We start from the raw sequence: 20,734 nt of genomic DNA, 5'->3' as shown, positions 1-20,734 counted from the left end.
AAATGAATGAAGAGACAATGAGATAGATGGATAGATTGACATGAAGAGAGATAAACAGAAAGCTAAATAATGAATGAGGAGACAGATGAAGAGACAGAGTAATGAAAGAAGAGACAGATAAATGAATAAAGAGACTTAAGTAAGTAGATAGATAATTAGGTAGATGAATAAAGAGAGACAGATGAAGAAATAGATTAAGGAAGAGATGGATTTAAATGACTCGAGAGACATAGGTGGATAGATGAATGAAGAGACAGACAAATGAAGAGACTGTCAAGAGTGATAGATATGAACAGGGAAATAGATAAATAGCTAAATAATGAATGAAGAGACAGATAGCCAAACATAGATCTATGAAGAGAGAGAGAGAGAGAAATGAATAAAGAGACATTAGATGGATAGGTAGATAAATAGATAGACAGACAGATGATGAAGACAGATATAATTATGAGAAAAAAGTATGCACTAGGTAGGTAGATGATAGATAGATAGATAGATAGATAGATAGATAGATAGATAACACATTGAAGAATAGAAAGATTAAAAAGATATAGATTCGTAGGTCATTAGATTATATAGACAGATGAAGAGAGATAGATAGATGAATGAAGACACAGATAAATGAATAGACATAAGTAGGTAGGTAAATAGATGAATGAAGAGACAGATGAAGAGACAATCAGATAGATTAATAGATATGTACAGAAAGAATAACAGATAAACAATGAATGGACAGATGAAGAGACAGACAAACTAAATGAATAAAGAGACATTAGGAAGGTAGATTGAAAGACAGTCAGATAGACAGAGATGAATGAATGAATCGACAGAGATATTAAGAGACAAAGGTAGGTAGTCACATAGGTATGTAGTTAGGTATTTATAAATACATAGATGATAGATAGAAAGATAGATAATATAGATAAATATAGATGACTAAAGAGAGATTGAAGAGACAAATAGATGAATGAAGAAACAGAGATGAATTACTTAAGATACATAGTTGGGTAGGTAGACAGGTAGATGAAATGAAGAAACTGACAGATGAAGAGACAATGAGACAGATGGATAGACAGATATGACAAAAAGACAAACAGATAGCTAAATAATGAATGAAGAGACAGACAGATAAATAAAGAGGCAGAGATAAATAAATAAAGAGACAAAGGTAGGTAGTAGTAGTAGTAGTAGTAGTAGTAGGAGGAGGAGGAGGAGGAGGAGGAGGAGGAGGAGAGAGAGAGAGAGAGAGAGAGAGAGAGAGAGAGAGAGAGAGAGAGAGAGAGAGAGAGAGATAATTTGATGAATAAAGAGAGACAGATGAAGAAACAGGTGACTGAAGATATAAATAAATAAAGAGACATAGGTCGGTAGACAGATGAATGAAGTGACAGACAGATGAAAAGGCAGGCAGAATAGATTGATAAATTGATAATAAAGAGACAGACAACCAGATAGATAGCTAAATAAAGATTGAAAGGACAAATGAACAGAAAGATAGATGATGAAGGGACAAAAAGAATTGAATAAAGAGACATAAGTAATTAGGTAGATAGATAGATAGATAGATAGATAGATAGATAGATAGATAGATAGATAGATGATTAATGGATGGATAGTTAGATTATACAGATAGATGAATGAAGAGAAAAGTAAATGGAGAAACAAAGGTAGTTGGTAGGTAGGTAGATAATTAGATTGATGACTAAAGAGAGACAATTGAAGAGAGATGAATGAAAAGACAGATAAATAAATAGACATAGGTAGATAGAGGATTGAAGAGACAGACAGTTGACAAGACAGTCAGATATAGACTGATAGAAAGATATAGACTGATAGGAAGAAGACAGACAACCAGATTAATGGCTAAATAATGAATGAAAAGATAGACAGATGAAGAGATAAACAAACATAGATAGATGAATGAAGAGACAGAAATAAGTGAAAAAAGAGACATTAGATAGGTAGGTAGGTAAGTAGGTAGGTAGTGGATAGAAAGACAGGCAGACAGATTAATGAATGAAGAGACACTGATAATTAAGAGACAAGGTAGGTAATAATAATAATAATGTTTTTCTTTCATTTTCAAAGAAGACCATGACAGGAGGGAGCTGATGCCATGACAAGCATGTGCATTGGATTTGAATGAGGGGATGTTATGCTAAGTAATCAGCCTCACATTCTCCTCTAGAGCCATCTGTGTCCAGTGACCTGATATGAATCAGGACGATTGGAGATGGCTCAGAATACAGGACATTCAAAGTTAAGTGACTTGCCCACATGGCTAGTAAGTAGCAAGTGTATGAAGCCCAATTCGAACTTTCACCCTCCTAACATCAAGGTCAGTTCTATGTACACTGTGCCACCTAGATGCCCCCAAATGGATAGACAGACAGACAGACAGACAGACAGACAGACAGACAGATAGATAGATAGATAGATAGATAGACAGATCAGTGATTAAAGAGAGAAAGATGAAGAAGCAGACAGATGTATGAAGAGACAGATTTAAATGACTCAAGAAACATAGGTAGGTAGATAGATGAATAAAGAGACAACAGATGGACAGTCAGATAAATTGACAAATATGAACAGAGAAACAGATAAATAGTTAAATAATGAAGAGAAAGACAATGAAGAGACAAAACAGATTTATGAAGAGACAGATAAATGAATAAAGAGACATTAGATAGTAGGTAGGTTGCTAGATAGAGAGACAGACGAATGAATGAAGAGAGAATTATTTATGAGGCAAAGGTAGGTACGTAGGTAGGCAGGTAGGTAGATGATAAATAAATAGATGACAGATAGCTAACTAACTAGATAGATTGATAGATAACAGACAGATTGATGAATAAAAAGACACATAGACTGGTAGGTCGATAGATTAGATAGATAGCTAGATAATTAGATAGTTTGAATAGAGAGAGAGACAGATCAAGAGAAATACAGATAGATGAATGAAGAGACAAATAAATGAATAAATAGACATAGGTAGTTGATTAAAGAGAAAGATGAAGATACAGATAGAGTGAGAGATAGATTTGAACAGAAAGACAAGGAGATAGATAGCTAAACAATGAATGAAGAGACAGGTAAAGAGACAAAGAAATATAGATAGATGAATGAAGAGACAGAGATAAATGAATAACAAGACATTAGGTAGGTAGGTAGTAGGCAGATAGAAAAACAGCCAGAAAGACGGAGATGAATGAGTGAAATGAAAGAGATAATTAAGAGGCAAAGATAGCTAGCCAGGTGGATAGATAGACAGATAGATAGGATAAGATTAGATTAGATTAGATTAGATAAATGAAGAGAAACATGAAGAATCAGACAGATGAATGAAGAAACATTTAAATGACTAAAGACAGGCAGGTAGGTAGGTAGATGAATAAAGAGACAGATGAGGAGACAGTCAGATAGATGGATAGATGTAAACAGAAAAACAGCTAAATAATGAAGAGACAGATGAAAAGACAAACATAGATCAATGAAGAGACAGAGAAAAATGAATAAAGAGCCATTAGGTTAGTAGATAAATAGAAAGACAGACAGATGAATGAGTGAAGAGAGAGATAATTTGAGAAAAAGGTAGGTAGGTTTATGATAGATAAATAAATGATAGGTAGATAGATAGATGATAGATAGATAGATAGATAGATAGATAGATAGATAGATAGATATTTAGAGATGAATAAAGTGAGACAGATGAAGAGACAGACAGATGAATGTAGAGTTATATAAATGAATAAAGAGAGATAGGTAGATAGGTGAATGAAGTGACAGCCAGTCAGATCGATTAATAAATCGATATAAAGAGACAACCAAATATAACTAAATAAAGATTGAATGGACAGACAGATGAACAGAAAGAAAGCTAGATGAATGAAGGGACAAAGATAATTGAATAAAGAGACATAAGTATCTGGCTGAAATCATCAACAAGCATTATATGCAATGGGGATAGGCTAGAGGCATTCCCAGTAAGATCAGGGGTGAAACAAGGATGCCCACTATCACCACTACTATTCAATATTGTACTAGAAATGTTAGCTTCAGCAATAAGTGAAGAAAAAGAAATTGAAGGAATTAGAATTGGTAAGAGACAAAACTCTCACTCTTTGCAGATGACATGATGGTCTACCTAGAGAATCCCAAAAGATCATCTAAAAAAACTAGTAGAAATAATTAGCAACTTTAGCAGCTATTGGGATAAAAACTCTCTCTTCAATAAAAACTGCTGGGAAAATTGGAAGTTAGTATGGAAGAAACTTAGATTAGACCAACACCTCACACCCTATTCCAAGATAAGATCCAAATGGATACAGGATTTAGACATAAAAAACAACATTATAAGCCAACTAGAAGATCAAAGAGGAGTTTACTTGTCAGATCTATGGAAAGGGAAACAGTTTATGACCAAGGAAAAGATGGAAAACATCATTAAAAAACAAACTAGATAATTTTGATTACATTAAATTAAAAGGCTTTTGCACAGACAAACCCACTAACCAAGATCAAAAGAAATGTAGTAAACTGGGAAACAATTTTTACAACTAGTATTTCTTTTTTTCTTTCTTTTTTTCTTTTTTTTTTTTTTTTTAGTTTTTGTAAGGCAATGGGGTTAAGTGGCTTGCCCCAAGGCCACACAGCTAGGTAATTATTAAGTGTCTGAGGCCAGGTTTGAATTCAGGTTCTCTTGATTCCTGGGCCAGTGCTCTACCCACTCGGGCTACCTAGCCGCCCCTACAACTAGTATTTTTGACAAAGGATTCATTTCTTTTTTTTCCATTTTATTAAAGATTTTATTTATTTTGAGTTTTACAATTTCTCCCCCAATCTTCCCTCCCCCCACCCCCCACAGAAAGCAATCTGTCAGTCTTTACTTTGTTTCCATGTTGTACATTGATCCAAATTGAGTGTGATGAGAGAGAAATCATATCCTTAAGGAAGAAACATAAAGTATGAGCAAATGAGCAAGTCCATCAAGGTTGATGGTTACCCCCACATTGCTGTTAGGGTGTACAATGTCTTTCTGGTTCTGCTCATCTCACTCAGCATCAGTTCATGCAAATTGCTCTAGGCTTCCCTGAATTACTGTCCCTCCTGGTTTCTAATAGAACAATAGTGTTCTATGACAAACATATACCACACTTTGCTAAGCCATTCCCCAATTGAAGGACGTTTACTTGATTTCCAATTCTTTGCCACCTCAAACAGGGCTGCTGTGAATATTTTTGTACAAGTGATGTTTTTACCCTTTTTTTTTTTATCATCTCTTCAGGGTATAGACCTAGTAGTGGTATTACTGTATCAAAAGGTATGCACATTTTTGTTGCCCAAAGGACTCATTTCTAAAATATACAGAGAACTGAGTCAAATTTTTAATAAAAAGCCATTCCCCAATTGACAGATGGTCAAAAGAGATGCAAAGACAATTTACAGCTGAGAAAATCAAAACAATCCATAGTCATATGAAAAATTGCTCTAAATCATTACTTATTAGAGCAATGCAAATTAAAGCATCTCTGAGATACCACCTCACACCTCTCAGACTGGCCGATATGAACATAAAGGACAATGATCAATGTTGGAAGGGATGTGGGAAATCTGGGACACTAATACATTGTTGGTGGAGCTGTGAACTCATCCAGCCTTTCTGGAGAGCTATTTGGAACTACACCCAAAGGGCAACAAAAATGTGCCTCCCCTTTGATCCAGCAATACATTCACTACTGGGTCTATACCCTGAAGAGATGATGAAAAAGGGTAAAAACATCACTTGTACAAAAATATTCACAGCAGCCCTGTTTGTGGTGGCAAAGAATGGGAAGTTAAGGGAATGTCCTTCAATTGGGAAATGGCTTAGCAAAGTATGGTCTATATATGTCATGGAACACTATCGTTCTATTAGAAACCAGGAGAGATAGGAATTCAGGGAAGCCTGGAAGGATTTGCATGAACTGATGCTGAGCGAGATGAGCAGAACCAGAAAGACATTGTACACCCTAACAGCAACATGGGGGTGACCATCAACCTTGATGGACTTGCTCATTCCATCAGTGCCACAATCAGGGACATTTTTGGGTTATCTGCAATGAATGAATTGTGGAGTTTGAACAAAGACCAAAGACTATTATCTTCCATTTAGAAAAAAATGAAAACCATTATCTTATTATGTAATTTTTCTGTCTTTTTCTTCCTTGTGGATATGATTTCTCTTTCATCACATTCAACTGAGATCAATGTATATACCATGGAAACAATGAATAAAGAGACACAGGTAGGTAAGTAGTCAAATTGGTAGATGGATAGATAGATAGGTAGATGAAGAGAGATGCAATGAATGAAGAAACAGACAGCTGGATGGATTGATGAAGAAACAAACAGATGGATGAATAAAGAGAGACAGATAGATAGAAAAGGAGACAGGTGAATAAAGAGACACAAAGGTAGTTAAGTAGGTAGATAAAGAGGCAGATGAATAAAGATACAAAGGTAAGTAGATAGATAAAGGAAGGGAGGGAGGGAGGGAAGGAAGGGAAGGAAGGAAAAGAAAGGAAGGAAGGAAGGAAGGAAGGAAGGAAGGAAGGAAGGAAGGAAGGAAGGAAGGAAGGAAGGAAGGAAGGAAGGAAGGAAGGAAGGAAGGAAGGGAAGAAAGGAAGAAAGAAAGGAAGAAAGAAAGAAAAGAAAGAAAGAAAGAAAAGTAGATAGATGAGGCATAGAAAGGTAGGCAGGGCAAAAATAATCCCCCCATGACAAAAGAGATGGTAGAGAGTCATTGTAACCCACCCTTGACCCAAGTTCAAGGTCTTCTGACTTGAGTTTTCCGTATCCAAATGTCACTTTCCTTCCAGTAAATCACTTAACCTCTATTTGCTTCAGTTTCCTCATCAATGAAGTGGGCATAAGAACAGCATCCACCCTGAAGGTTTGTTGTGAGCTTCAACCGAGGTAATAAATATAAAGAGATTACAAAGGTTAGCCAGCATTGTCATTATTAATATGTGGGAAAAGAAGGGTTTTCCATTCAAGCTCTGGTTTGGGATCCAGGTAGGCAGTGGAAGGGGCCCAATTACCTTTCACAGAAACTGTGTTGAAGACATTTCTTTATTGCACAATCTCTTCCCCCCCATATCCTCACTCATCAATAAATCATCACCAATAAACACTTATTAAGCGCCAGCTAGGTGCCAGGGCTGTGCCAACCATTATAAGCTGATCTATTAAGAAAGCTGTCAGAAACAGAGATTGCAACTGGAAGAGTCTGTGCTTGCCCTGGTGCTGTCCTGCCCTACGTGGGGTGGGTGGGGTGAGGGGAGACCAGGCCATCCTTGGACTCTAGAATCTCCATTACCTCAGCTCCAGGGTCTGCAGTTACAGAATTTCAGGCTTTGCCTAGAGATCATTTCCCTGATGCCACTTTCTTCCCTTTGAGTCAACTTCCCAGGACTCAATTGTGTTCATCCCATAAAATTTCCCACCTATTCTCCACCCTTAGAATGCTGAGCAAGATGAGCAGAACCAGAAAGACATTGTACACCCTAACAGCAACATGGGGGTGACCATCAACCTTGATGGACTTGCTCATTCCATCAGTGCCACAATCAGGGACATTTTTGGGTTATCTGCAATGAATGAATCAGAATGCTGAGGGTGGAGAATCTTGTGCTTCTCAGTTTATTTAGCTCCATGCCATTACCATAATGTTGATCATTTTTTCGAATCTTAATATTCCAGGGATCTATTCTTTTTTTAATGTGTCTCCTCTGCTGACTCAGGAACCCCCTCCCACCCTTGGTAGCCTTCATGAGTTATGGTAGCCAATGCGTCCAGAGCCCCAAGGATGACCCCCCCAAAATTTAGCGAGGCTGGTCCTTTGATCATCCCCATCCAACTAAGTAAGGCTGATCCATCAGAGCCCCTGTTTACCCTCGCAAAACCTTTGAGGAGCTACAGGCATTGTCTCACCACAAGGAAGCAGTAAAGGAAGCATTCATTCATTCATTCATTCATTCATTCAACAAATGATAATGGAGAGCTTACTGTGTGTAGGCAGATACTAGTTGATCGGGGACACAAATGACTAAGCCACAGATCCTCCCCTCACAAGGCTTACTGGCTAGGAGGGGGCAGAAGACACACACACACACACACACACACACACACACACACACACACACAAACAGCTGAATGCAAAATGGGTGAAGTCGGTGACATACCTCCCTGACAATGAGACTGTCTTCAAATGATCCCAGCCCTGTGACTTTAGCCAAGTTACCTCCAACCCGTAAAATGAGGAATGACAAATAATAGCTAATAATTCTATAACCCTGTGGGGAGCACTTGCCAATGATTATCTCATTTGTTCCTCACAACATCCCCTGGGAGGGGGCTGCTATTGTTTTCCTCATTTTATAGATGAGGAAACTGAGGCAGACAGCAGTTAAACTATTTGCCCTGGGTCATGTATCTGAGACTGGATTTGAATTCAGGTCTTCCTAACTCCAGGCCCAGTAATCTTTACACTGTGACATCTGACTAATCAGCTTATCAGGGATCCATTTGCCATTTTTGAGCTTTTCATCATATAAACTGCAGACTTATAATTTCTTAATCCTAGAAATAATCCAGGCAACTGTATGGCACTAGAGTAGATAGTGCCATAAACTTAGAACAAGGAAGACTCGTCTTCCTGAGTTCAGATCCGGACTCAGATGCTTGCTAGCTGTGGGACTCTGGGCAAGTCCCTTGATCCTGTTTGCCTCAATTTCCTTATCTGTAAAATGAGCTGGAGAAGAAAATGGGAAAGCACTCCAGTATCTTTGCCAGGAAAACCCCAAATGAGATCATGGAAGAGTCAGAGACGACTGAAACATCTCAACAATATTCATCTGTTTTTAGACCAGGAAACTCATCAGCAAAATCAGTGTGTGCAGGATGCAGCTTTGGGATTCTCTGCTGATCTCTTTGTGGTTGAAGACTGAGCATGTCCTGGGGAGGGCTTGGGCCAAGAGGCAAGCTCTCCGAGAGCAGGGGGCTCTAGCAGAAATCAAAATGGACTTATTGAGACTGTGAGCTTACCCCAAAGGGCAATGGAGAGGCTCTGAGGGAGAGAAGGAAGACAAAGGAAGATTGCAGAGCCCTGCATTCTAGCCCAGAGTGTGATAGCCCTCTGGGATTCTTTAGTCAACAAATCAAATCCACAAGCATTTATTAAAGGTTTATTGTGTTCCCTGCCCTGGGGACACAAAGGCCAGAAAAAAAGAGAACTTCTGGCCTCAGGAACTCACTTTCTCTACTAGGAAAAGGTCAAATAAACAAGGGGTGGGGAGGATAAGGGAGAGAGTGGTGGGGTCTGGAGAGTGGTTGATTCCTGGGAAGAATTCTCCAGGGGGATCAAGGATCTGGGGAGGCCTAGAGGTGAAGTCCCAGAGAATATCTTCTCTCTCCATTTAATTTTTTTATTTTAATTTTAAATTTTTTTTAGGTTTTTGCAAGGCAAATGGAGTTAAGTGGCTTGCCCGAGGCCACACAGCTAGGTCATTAAGTGTCTGAGGCAGATTTGAACTCAGGTACTCCTGACTCCAGGGCTGGTGCTCTATCCACTGTGCCACCTACCCGCCCCCTTTCTCCATTAAAAAAAATGTATATATGTACATCTACATACATAATAAATATATATACACAAAAATTAATCAATGTAAACAGAGACTCCAAGGGGAAAATTAATTTTTCAACAGACTACATGACTCCATGTAATTTGAAATCTTTTCCAGTTCATCTCTTGTGCTTCCAGAAAGTGCTTTGAAGTTAAACGATCCATTATTGTGAATTGGATTTTATATGGAGCCTAATGACCCTCCCTGGTCAAACTTTGCTTTCTTCTTGGTTGATGTTGAGACAACTCAGAAAGTGCAGCAGTGGAGAAGTTTCATTTTCTGGAATACCTTCTGTTCTTTGAATAAGCTTGGATCCCTAATGCTGCAAGAGGGGAGCCCTGGCTTTGTCCCCACCCCCACCCCCACCCACAGTGGCTTCTCTTTAGCACCCATACTCTCTCAGCTTCTGATCTTCCTACTCAATGGTTCCCTTTGGCACTGGCAGGGACCTCCTTGGCAGACCTTCTGGGAGGGGGACCTGTTACCCCGAGGCATCACATTTGGCTTTAGGGCAACTCTAATTAAAAGGGTTTTTTCCCATGTCCAACCTCACCCTGCCCCCCTCCACCTTTCTGGACCTCAATGCCCCAGTTTTGCCTTCTGAAACTGCAGGCCTATGAAGAAAGCCACCTGGTTTCTCATCACATTGAACTTAGATCAATGTATACCACGGAAATAATGTAAAGACTAACAAATTGCCTTCTGTGGAGGGTGGGGGAGGGAAGCAAGATTGGGGGGGAAATTGTAAAACTCAAAATAAATAAAATCTTTTATTTAAAAAAAAGAATGCAACCCATCCCAGAAACAGAGCTGATAGTAAATGAACATGAAAGTACATTTTCCCCCTTTCACTTTATTTTTCTTGGTTTATTTTTTGGGGGAGAGGGGTTTATGTTTACTTTCACAAGATTATTGTAGTAATGTGAAAATAAATCACTAAAATTAATTAAAATTGTTTTAAAGAGAAGAAAGCCACCCGATGTTTCCCTTGGTTTCCATTCTACATGTGCCTAGTGTTCACCACAAGACTTCTCTCTTGGGATGAGTTGAAATTTCATGTCGCTTCCAAGTCCCAAAGAGACTCTTTACTCTTGGGAAGCCTATCATCTAAACCAACATAATTGCTCCCCCACCTTTGCTAAAAGTTTGATGGCTACCTTGCTTGTCTTCTGTGTACTAAGACCTCCGAAAGTAAGGGACCCATGAGCTCCAGGGTAGCCCCTTTTTCCGGATTACTTTTTTTTTTTACTTTAAACCTCCCTTTCTGTAACCTCCACTATGGTTCCAAGTGTCCAAGAGTCCTTTGGAAACTACTCTCATGTTCCTCCCAGGCCTCACTGTCCCCAGACCAGTATCTCTAGTCCTTTCAGTCTATCTTCTCTTGATGTGACCTCAAGGTCCTTCTCAATCCTGACCCCACTCCTCTGGATGCTCTTCATTTTTTTGTTAGGTTTTTTGGCAAGGCAATGGGGTTTAGTGATTTGTCCAAGATCACACAGCTAGGTAATAAGTGAGGCTGGATTTGAACTCAGGTCTTCCTGACTCCAGTGCTCCATCCACTAGCTCTCCATTTTAAGGTCCTTCATGAAAAGTGGCACTCAAACAATATTCCAGCCATTGGCCATCTAGAATCAGAAGCTAACAGAACCAAAAAGTTGCTAACTCCTAAGTTCACGTTTGGACAAGCTTGGTCACTCCCCTATCCAATAAACTCCAGTGGCTCCCTCAATATTCTGGATGATTTGTTTCTTTGCAAGGCAATGGGGTTAAGTGACTTGCCCAAGGTAATACAACTGTTAAGTATTTCATGTCTAGAGTCGCATTTGAACTCAGATCCTGACTCCAGGGCCAGTGTTCTATCCACTGTGGATCGTTTTTGAACCTTCATCCCCTGGTCCAGCATACCTTTCCAGTCTTGGATCTTCTTGTCCTCTTCAGTGCAGGGACCCAGCTCTGGGTCTTTTCTCTGACTGACCCCTGAGCCCAGGATCCTTTCTCCTCCTGACCCTGCCTTCCCTGGCTTCCTTCACATCTGATCTAAAACCTCACTTTTTTGTAGGAAGCCTCTCCCAATCCCCCCTTCTGTCTGAGATCATCTGCAATGGGTCTTGTCTGACTCTTGTCTGTCCCTATTGTCTTCTTGTCTCACCCATTAGACTCTTGAGAGCTTGCAAGGTTTGTCATTTACCTTTTTTTCTATGCCCAAGGTTTAGTATCTGGAAAATATTAGTAAGAGCTTAATAAATGCTTTTTGACTCTGTGTTGATTCTGTGTGTTTCTTCTTTGATTCCTCATTCCCTACACATGTTCTGCATGGCAGTCTGTGGCCAAGTGTCCTGTGGGGATGAGGGGCAATCTTTTTGTCCCTCACACATCTATGCTTAACTAAACGGCTTTTGCTTTGAAATAATGTGTCCTCTGCTGACCCCAAGTCCTAGAGTGCCTCCAACTGAAGTAGGATCCAGGGGAGCAACATGTGGGGAGAGGTCCCGGATGGACCATTTTACCTCTTCATCTAATGGCTCCTACATCCCCACAGTCATGTTAAACATTTTATTTTCAAAGCTTCACTCTTGCATATTTCCTTTAAAACTCTTCCCACCCCAGGAGGCTTCTGATGGGCCTAAGGGAGAGAGACAATATTATTAGAGTCATTCATCCTATTCAAACTCATTATTCTGATGTGCTATGGGACTCCCCCCCTACTTTGCCCAGGCCAATTGGTAACAACAATGCCCAGCCTTCGCAGAAATGATTTTTTCAAGCTTGTGCCAGTTTGGAGTGACGGGAAATAAATATTTATCTTGCAAGTTACAGAGAGGAAAAGGCACCAGCCCCAAACCTCATTAAACTAAGTAAGTCTAGCCATATTTAACGAAAAGAACTGTGGGAAGTAAAATGATCCCTGTGAGCCCAGATGAAAAATGGGTCCAACAAATCCTCGGGCTTTGCAAAGCTTAAAGGGATTGCTTTGTGCAAGAGTGGGCTGAATATTCTCCACCCTCATAAATTTCCACCTGCAGTTTCAGGGAGAAAGTTATAAATTAAATAAGTAAATTTGATTGAATTTCCAGGGTTCTTGACATTATTAGGGGTTTGGGGACAACATATATAATGTCATTTTTACATCATTTGCCCTTGGTCTCTGTTTGGGATCTCAGGGGATCTCATTGAGAACTGGTACGAGGGAGTTTTAACTTTTTCCTCCATCCAATATAATTCTTTACTGGGAAATAGCTCCACATGAGGATAAACAGGGAAATGTTTCTATTAAAATGTCATCACATTAGAAGTCAGTATTCATTGAACTGAAAATTGGAAGAACCATGAAAAAACATCTTGTCCAACCAAAATCCTTTATTTTACTTTATTTTATTTATTTTTAAAATGAATTTTTCAAGACATCACTTGTCATTTCTGAAAATATCCTTCCCCTCCTTCCTATCCCCCCCCACAATTAAGCAATGCATCCTATACAGTGACCATGGCCAACATATAATATTTCTTCAGTCTCTCATACAATAAAAAGTATGTTTTATTACCAAAAAAGTATATTTTATCCTTTATTTGGAGATCATGCTTGGTTTTTCTGCTACTTCCCTTAATAATCTTTCTGTTGAAGTCACTTGAAAGATCCTTTTGGACCCAACTTGGGCCTGAAGCTGCCTCTCCAAGTCAAGGTACTCTGGAGTCCTTGCTGTTCCTTGAACCCGATCCTCTGCCCTGCAGACACCCGGCCTTTCCTCTGGCTGTTGCTCATGCCCATAATCCAGTCCCTCCTCATCTCTGCTTCCTGGCTTTGCTGAGTCCCTTCAAGTCTTTGCTAAAATCTCACCTTTTTACAGGAAGTTTTTCCCCATTCCTCTTGTTGTTGGTGCCATTCCTATGAAATTGCTTCCAGGTTAGCATCTATAAATACCATCAAAGTATAATGTTTTAAACTATATTTTTATTAAGGGATGTACATATATACATGCACGTGCATTTACATAGAGATATACATAAAATACACTCAGAAATCTCATTCATGGTTGGTTTTCATTGTTCTCTTTGATTCTAAGTCCTTGAGGGCAGGAACTTGCCTTCCTACACTTATTTCTGGATCACCAGGACACAGCTCAGCTTCTGGAGCCCAGTAAGCATTTTCTAAGTGGTTTTTGATGTTGCCTTGTGGAAAAGCTCAGGGTCATCATCACACATTGGATGGGACCTAGAGGAAGACAGAGCCAAGAGCACTAAAGAAAACCCATAACCCTCAGGGTGCGCCCCTAGATCCCTGGGGGGAAGGGGTCACTAGCGAGTCCTTGGGCGCCTGTTCCTCAGGGCTGGGGAGACTTGGGATACATATCCCCAGAGTGTATATAAGTGTATATAAGTCACAGGGCTGCAGGAGGAATGTTTGGACCCTGTGAACAGTCAGAGGCAGTAATCCATCAGACCCAAGGTTTGGCTTTCCACGCAGGCCTCACAGGGACAAACTCAGAAAGCATAAATTTGACTTGGCCAACAGTTTAAATCTACAAGGGTTTCAGCTTTAACATTGGTTATACTCTGGAAAAATAGGTGAAGAGAGAACTCTGCCTAACTCTTTCTATAACACTAATATGGTGCTGATACCTAAACCAGGAAGAGTTAAAACAGAGAAAGAAAATCATAGACCTCTCTCCCTGATGAATATAGAAATCTTAAATAAAATCTTAGCAAAATGATTGCAACAAGTTATCACTAGGATAATACTTTATGATCAAGTAGAATTTATTCCAGGGATGCAGGGTTGGTTCAATATTAGGAAAACTGTTAGCAGAATTAATTATATCAATAACAAACTTATCAGAAATCATATGATTATATCAATAGATGCTGAAAAAGCTTTTGACAAAATACAGCATCCATTCCTATTAAAAAACAATAGAGAGTGTAGGAATAAATGGATTGTTCCTTGGAATAATAAGCAGAATCTATCTGAAACCATCAACAAGCATTATATGCAATAGAGATAGGCTAGAGAGATCCCAATAAGAACAGGGGTGACACAAGGATGCCCACTACAACCACTACTATTCAATATTGTATTAGAAATGTTAGCCTCAGCAATAAGAGAAGAAAAAGAAACTGAAGGAATTAGAATTGGGAAGGAAGAGACAAAACTCTCAGTCTTTGCAGATGACTTGACGGTATACCTAGAGAATCCTAAAAAAGTCAACTAAAAACTACTAGAAATAATGAGCAACTTTAGCAAAGTCACAGGATATAAAATAAACCCTCATAAATCCTCAATTTTTCTATATATGACTAGCAAATTACAGCAGGAAGAGCTAGAAAGAGAAATCCCATTCAAAGTAACCTCAGACAATATAAAATACCTGGGAGTCTATTTGCTAAGGCAGACACAGATACTTTTTGAAAACAATCACAAAAAACTTCTCACACAAATAAAATCAGATTTAATAACTGGGCAAACATCAACTGCTCATGGATAGGCTGAGTTAATATAATAAAAATGACAATTCTACCTAAATTAAACTATTTATTTAGTGTCCTACCAAGGGAAATTCCAAAAAATTACTTTAATGAATTAGAAAAAAGTTGTTAGTAAATTCATATGGAGAAATAAAAAGTCAAGAACTTCCAGGGATTTAATGAAAAAAAAGTTCAAAACGAGGTGGCTTCACCCTGTCTGATCTAAAATTATGTTATAGGGGCAGCTAGGTGGCATAGTGGATAAAGCACTGGCCTTGGAGTCAGCAGTACCTGGGTTCAAATCCAGTCTCAGACACTTAATAATTACCTAGCTGTGTGGCCTTGGGCAAGCCACTTAACCCCGTTTGCCTTGCAAAAAAGCTAAAAAAAAAACAAAAAAACAAAAAAAAATTATGTTATAAAGCATCAGTCATCAAAACTGTCTGGTATTGGGTAAGAGTGGTGGACCAGTGAAAAAGACTAGGTGCAATAGCAGGAAATGGTTATAAACCCAAAGAGTCCAGCTATTGGGATAAAAACTTGCTCTTTGATAAAAACTGTTGGGAAAATTGGAAGTTAGTATGGAAGAAACTTAGATTAGACCAACATCTCACACCCTGTACCAAGATAAGATCAAAAAGGATACAGGATCTAGACATAAAAAACAATATTATAAGCAAGCTAGGAGATCAAGAAATAGTTTACCTGTCAGATCTATGGAAAGGGAAGCTGTTTATGACCAAGGGAGAGATGGAGAACATAGCTAAAAACAAACTAGATGATTTCGATTACATTAAATTAAAAACTTTTGCACAGAAAAAACCACTGTAAGCAAGCTCAAAAGAAATGTAGTAAATTGATAAACAATTTTTACAACTAGTATTTTTGACAGAGGACTCATTTCTAAAATATACAGAGAACTGAGTCAATTTTTTTAAATTTTTATTTTTTATTTATTCATTTTTTAGTTACATATTACTAAAATATTCTTTTTTTTTAGATTTTTGCAAGGCAATGGGGTTATGTGGCTTGCCCAAGGCCACACAGCTAGGTAATTATTAAGTGTCTGAGGCCGGATTTGAACTCAGGTACTCCTGACTCCAGGGCTGGTACTCTACCACTGCACCACCTAGTTTCCCCTAAAATATTCTTAAGAGCAAACAGAATACCCTCTCCCCCACAAAAACATAAGATCTCATGACAAATAAAGTAAAAGAAAGAGAAAAAAATGTGTTTCAGTCTGTGTTCTGATACCATCAGTTCTGTCTCAGGTGGATCACTTTATCATTAGTCCATCATAGAACTTATTTCCATATTTTTCTACAGTTGCTGTTGCTGATTGTAATTCCTTCCATCCATTCCCTCCCCCACCCACCACCATCTATTATATTTTCTCTCTTTTCACTCTGTCCCTCTCCTAAAATGCTCTGTGGGGCAGCTGAGTGGTGTAGTGGACAGAGCACTGGCCCTGGGGCCAGGAGGCCCCAATCCTATGTCCCATTCCTGAGACCCAGCAACCACCTGGCCACGTGGTTCCAGACAGGCCATCCAATCTCACCACCTTGCAAAAAGTTAAAAAGAAGATGTATTATATCTGACCACTCTTCCCTATGGTCCACCCTCTCCTCTATCACCCACATGCCCTCTTCCCCCTTTCCTCCTTCTCTCCTTTTTACTTCAGATGTCTTTACCCTATTGAGTATGTATGCTGTTTCCTCTCTGAACCATTTCTGAAGAGAATGAAGGTTCCCTCATTCCCCCTCACCTTCCCCCTTTCATACCATTGCAAAAACTCAATGCAAAAAAAAAATCTTTTATTCGAAATATCTTAGCCTATTCCAATCTCTCCTTTCTCTTACTCCCAGGACATTTCCCTTTTAGCTACTGACTCTAATTTTACACTATATTATATCTTCAAATTCAGCTTTCTCCTGTGCTTCATCTATAAAAGCTCCTTCTACCTGCTCTGTTAACTGAGAAGTTTCATATGAGTATTATCAGTATCATTTTTCTATGCAGGAATACATGGAGTTCATCATCATTAAGTCCCTCATATTTTCCCCTTCTCCTCCTCTCTCTATGCTTCACCTGTGTCCTGTACTTGAAGGTGAAACTTTCTGTTCAGCTCTGGTTGTTTCAACAAGAAATGAACAGTCCTTGACTTTTCCTTTTGGGCAGCCAGGTCCTACCTTAGTTCCAAGGTCTTTGTGGCAGCAAACGGACACGACCAGCATGTTCAATAATGAGACTTCAACCAGGAGAGATACTTAATAAGTTTTATTAACAGGCCACTACATTTCTGCATTTGGAAGCAGACAGTCCTTTTTTATACATGTGAGACCACTCTTTGAACTTTATTGACCTCTTTTAGGTATGCAAAACAGTCTAACTCAAGGATCACTCCCAGGCTTCCTCTTTCACAATAGATGTTCTCTTTTCTATCAACTTCAAAGAAGTAAGATAAACGTTAAGTAAAGAAGGACCAGAGCTCCTCCCTGAGTACAGAGCACACTCAGATATATTTGCTGTTATCAGAACATTCTGACCTTGTGCAAACATCTGGGTCTCATGTTTTCTCAAGAGAACTTCATGGCCAGCATTCTTAACTTTAACTTTTTACAAGGAGCAGTTGAAATTCCCCCGGTTCATTGAAAGTCCATCTTTTTCCCTGGAAGAGGACGTTCAGTTTTTCTGGGTAGTTGATCCTCGGTTGCATTCGGAGCTTTTTTGCCTTCTGGAATATATTCCAAGCCCTACAAGCCCTTAATGTAGTTGCTGCTAAGTCCTGTATGATTCTGACTGCAGCTCCATGGTATTTGAATTGTTTGCTTCTGGCTGCTTGTAATATTTTCTCTTTGACTTGGGAGTTCTGGAACTTGGCTATAATATTCCTAGGGGTTGTTTTATTTTTGGATCTCTTTCCGGGGGAGATTGGTGGATTCTCTCAATTTCTATTTTACTCTCTGCTTCTAGGATATCAGGGCAATGTTCCTGTAGGAATTCTTTTAAAATGAGGTCAAGGCTCTTTTCCTGATCATGACTTTCAGGTATCCCAATAATTTTTAAATGATCTTTCCTGGATATTTTCCAGATCAGTTGTTTTTTCAATGAGATATTTCACATTTTCTTCTAATTTTTCATTCTTTGGGTGCTGAATTATTGTATCTTGATTTCTTGCAAAGTCATCAGCTTCCTTTAGCTCCATTCTACAGCTGAAGGATTTGTTTTCCTCAGAGAGTTTTCTTATCTCTTTTGTTATCTGGCCAATTCTGCTTTTTAAAGCATTCTTCTCAATAACTTTTTGAACTGTTTCATGCATTTGATCTAAGCTGGTTTTTAACAAGCTATTTTCTTCAGCATTTTTCTGGATCTCCTTGAGTAAGCTGACTTAGTTTTCATGTGTTTCCTGCATCTCTCTCATTTCTTTTCCCAATTTTTCTTTTATCTCCCTTACTTGATTTTCAAAATCTTTTTTGAGCTCTGTCATTGCCTGAGCCCACCTTCTATATTTCTTGGAGTCTTTAGATGCAGAGGCTTGGACTTTCTCATCTTCAGATTGATTATTTTGGTCTTCCATGGGATCAAAGTAATTGCCTATGATCAGGTTCCTTTTTTTCCTGTTTATTCATTTCTCTAGCCTGTGCCTAGTTTGGGGGTGCTTCTTGAGCATTTGAGTATTATTGGGACATCCCCACAAGGACCTCAGTGTGTGAAGCTCTGGCTGCTTTCCAGGTCTGTGAATGAACACAAGTGCACCCCTCTGCCATGAGGCTGTGAGGTAGGGGGATCCTTGCTCTATGGGGTGCCCAGACTGCGACCGGGGTCTGAATGTGGTCAGAGTCCCAGAGTCCCGTTCCAGAGACAGAGAACAGGACTCAGCAGTCTCCCTCCATTCCCATACCTTCGGTAGGCTGAGGACTCAGGGGGCAGCTGCCAGCGGCTCCTACTGGGCAACTCTGCAGGTCTGCTTCCCTTTCCTGGATCTGGACTGCCATGGCCGTGCTGAGTGCTACGACTGTGCTGAGGGCCTATGCTTTGTGCTCACTCTGGAAGAGGTCTCCCTGCTGATTTTCCAAGTTGTGCTTGGTGCTCCCTGGGGTGCAGGTCAGGAAACTGCTTCTGCTTCAGGGAGCCAACACTCCCAGGTGCCCTGGAGCTGTTCCCGGGAGGCTGAAGTTCCTTCTCTCTGGCATGGCCACCCCTCCAACTCCATGGAACAGAGTTTTCCCACTATTTTCCAGGCTATCTTGGACTGGAAGATTGCTTCACTGGATCTTTCTGTGGGTTCTGTTTCTTGAAAATTTAGAGTAAAAATTTTAAGATTTTTGAAATATTTTGGAGAGAGCACCTAAGAGGAGCTCTTCTTCTGCTGCCATCTTGGCTCCGCCCCTGTTTACTACCAATGAGAATGAGGTAACTTGTTTTTTTTCCTGAGACAAATTTTTAAAAAAACAAGCCATTCCCAAATTGACAAATGGTCAAAGGATATGCAAAGGCATTTTACAGCTGAGGAAATCAAAGCAATCTATATCATATGAAAAATTGCTCTAAATCACTACTTTTTTAGAGAAATGCAAATTAAAGCATCTCTGAGGTACCAACTCATACCTCTCAGACTGGCCAATATGACAAGAAAGGATAATGATCAATGTTGGAAGGGATGTGGGAAATCAGGGACATTAACACATTGTTGGTGGAGCTGTGAACTTATCCAACCTCTCTGGAGAGCACTCTGGAACTATGCCCAAAGGGCAACAAAAATGTGCATACCCTTTGACCCAGCAATAATTCTACTAGGCCTATACCCTAAAGAGATGATGAAAAAGGGTAAAAACATCACATGTACCAAAGTATCCATAGCAGCCCTGTTTGTGGTGGCAAAGAATTGTAAATCAAGTAAATATCCTTCAATTAGGGAATGGCTTAGCAAACTGTGGTATATGTATGTCATGGAACACTATTGTTCTATTAGAAACCAGGAGGGATGGGAATTTAGAGAAGCCTGGAGGGATTTGCATGAACTGATGCTGAGTGAGATGAGCAGAACCATAAAAACACTGTACACCCTAACAGCAACATGGGGGCGATGATCAATCTTGATGGACTTGCTCATTCCATCAGGGACAATTTGGGGCTGTCTGCAATGGAGAATACCATCTGTATCCAGAGAATGATTTGTGGGGTTTGAATAAAGACCAAAGACTACCTTTAATTAAAAAAAACTGTACCTTATTATGTAATTTTGTTCTTATACTTTATTTTTCTTCCTTAAGGATATGATTTCTCTCTCATCACATTCAACTGAGATCAATGTATAGCATGGAACCAATGTAAACACTAACAGAATGCCTTCTGTGGGGGGGGGGGGATCGTAAAGCTCAACATAAACAAATAATTTTTAAAGTTAAGATAAAACATCGGGTACAAACAATTCCCTGGGAAGGAAAATAGCCATGTTGCCAGGCTGGTGACTGTTCCCAAAACATATGAGTTTCCAGGGGCCAATATTTCAGTATAACCCGAAGACCTTGCATTTGGTAGAAGACCCCAGTTCACTACTCATTTCATTTGTTGTCCCTTTAAGTGTTGGATCTAGGCCCAAAGGAGTTTGG

This window comes from Macrotis lagotis, chromosome 2 (genome assembly GCF_037893015.1).
Source record: "Macrotis lagotis isolate mMagLag1 chromosome 2, bilby.v1.9.chrom.fasta, whole genome shotgun sequence".
NCBI lineage: Eukaryota > Metazoa > Chordata > Mammalia > Peramelemorphia > Peramelidae > Macrotis > Macrotis lagotis.
The sequence above is the reverse complement of the archived record's forward strand: the minus strand, read 5'-3'. Positions refer to the sequence as shown.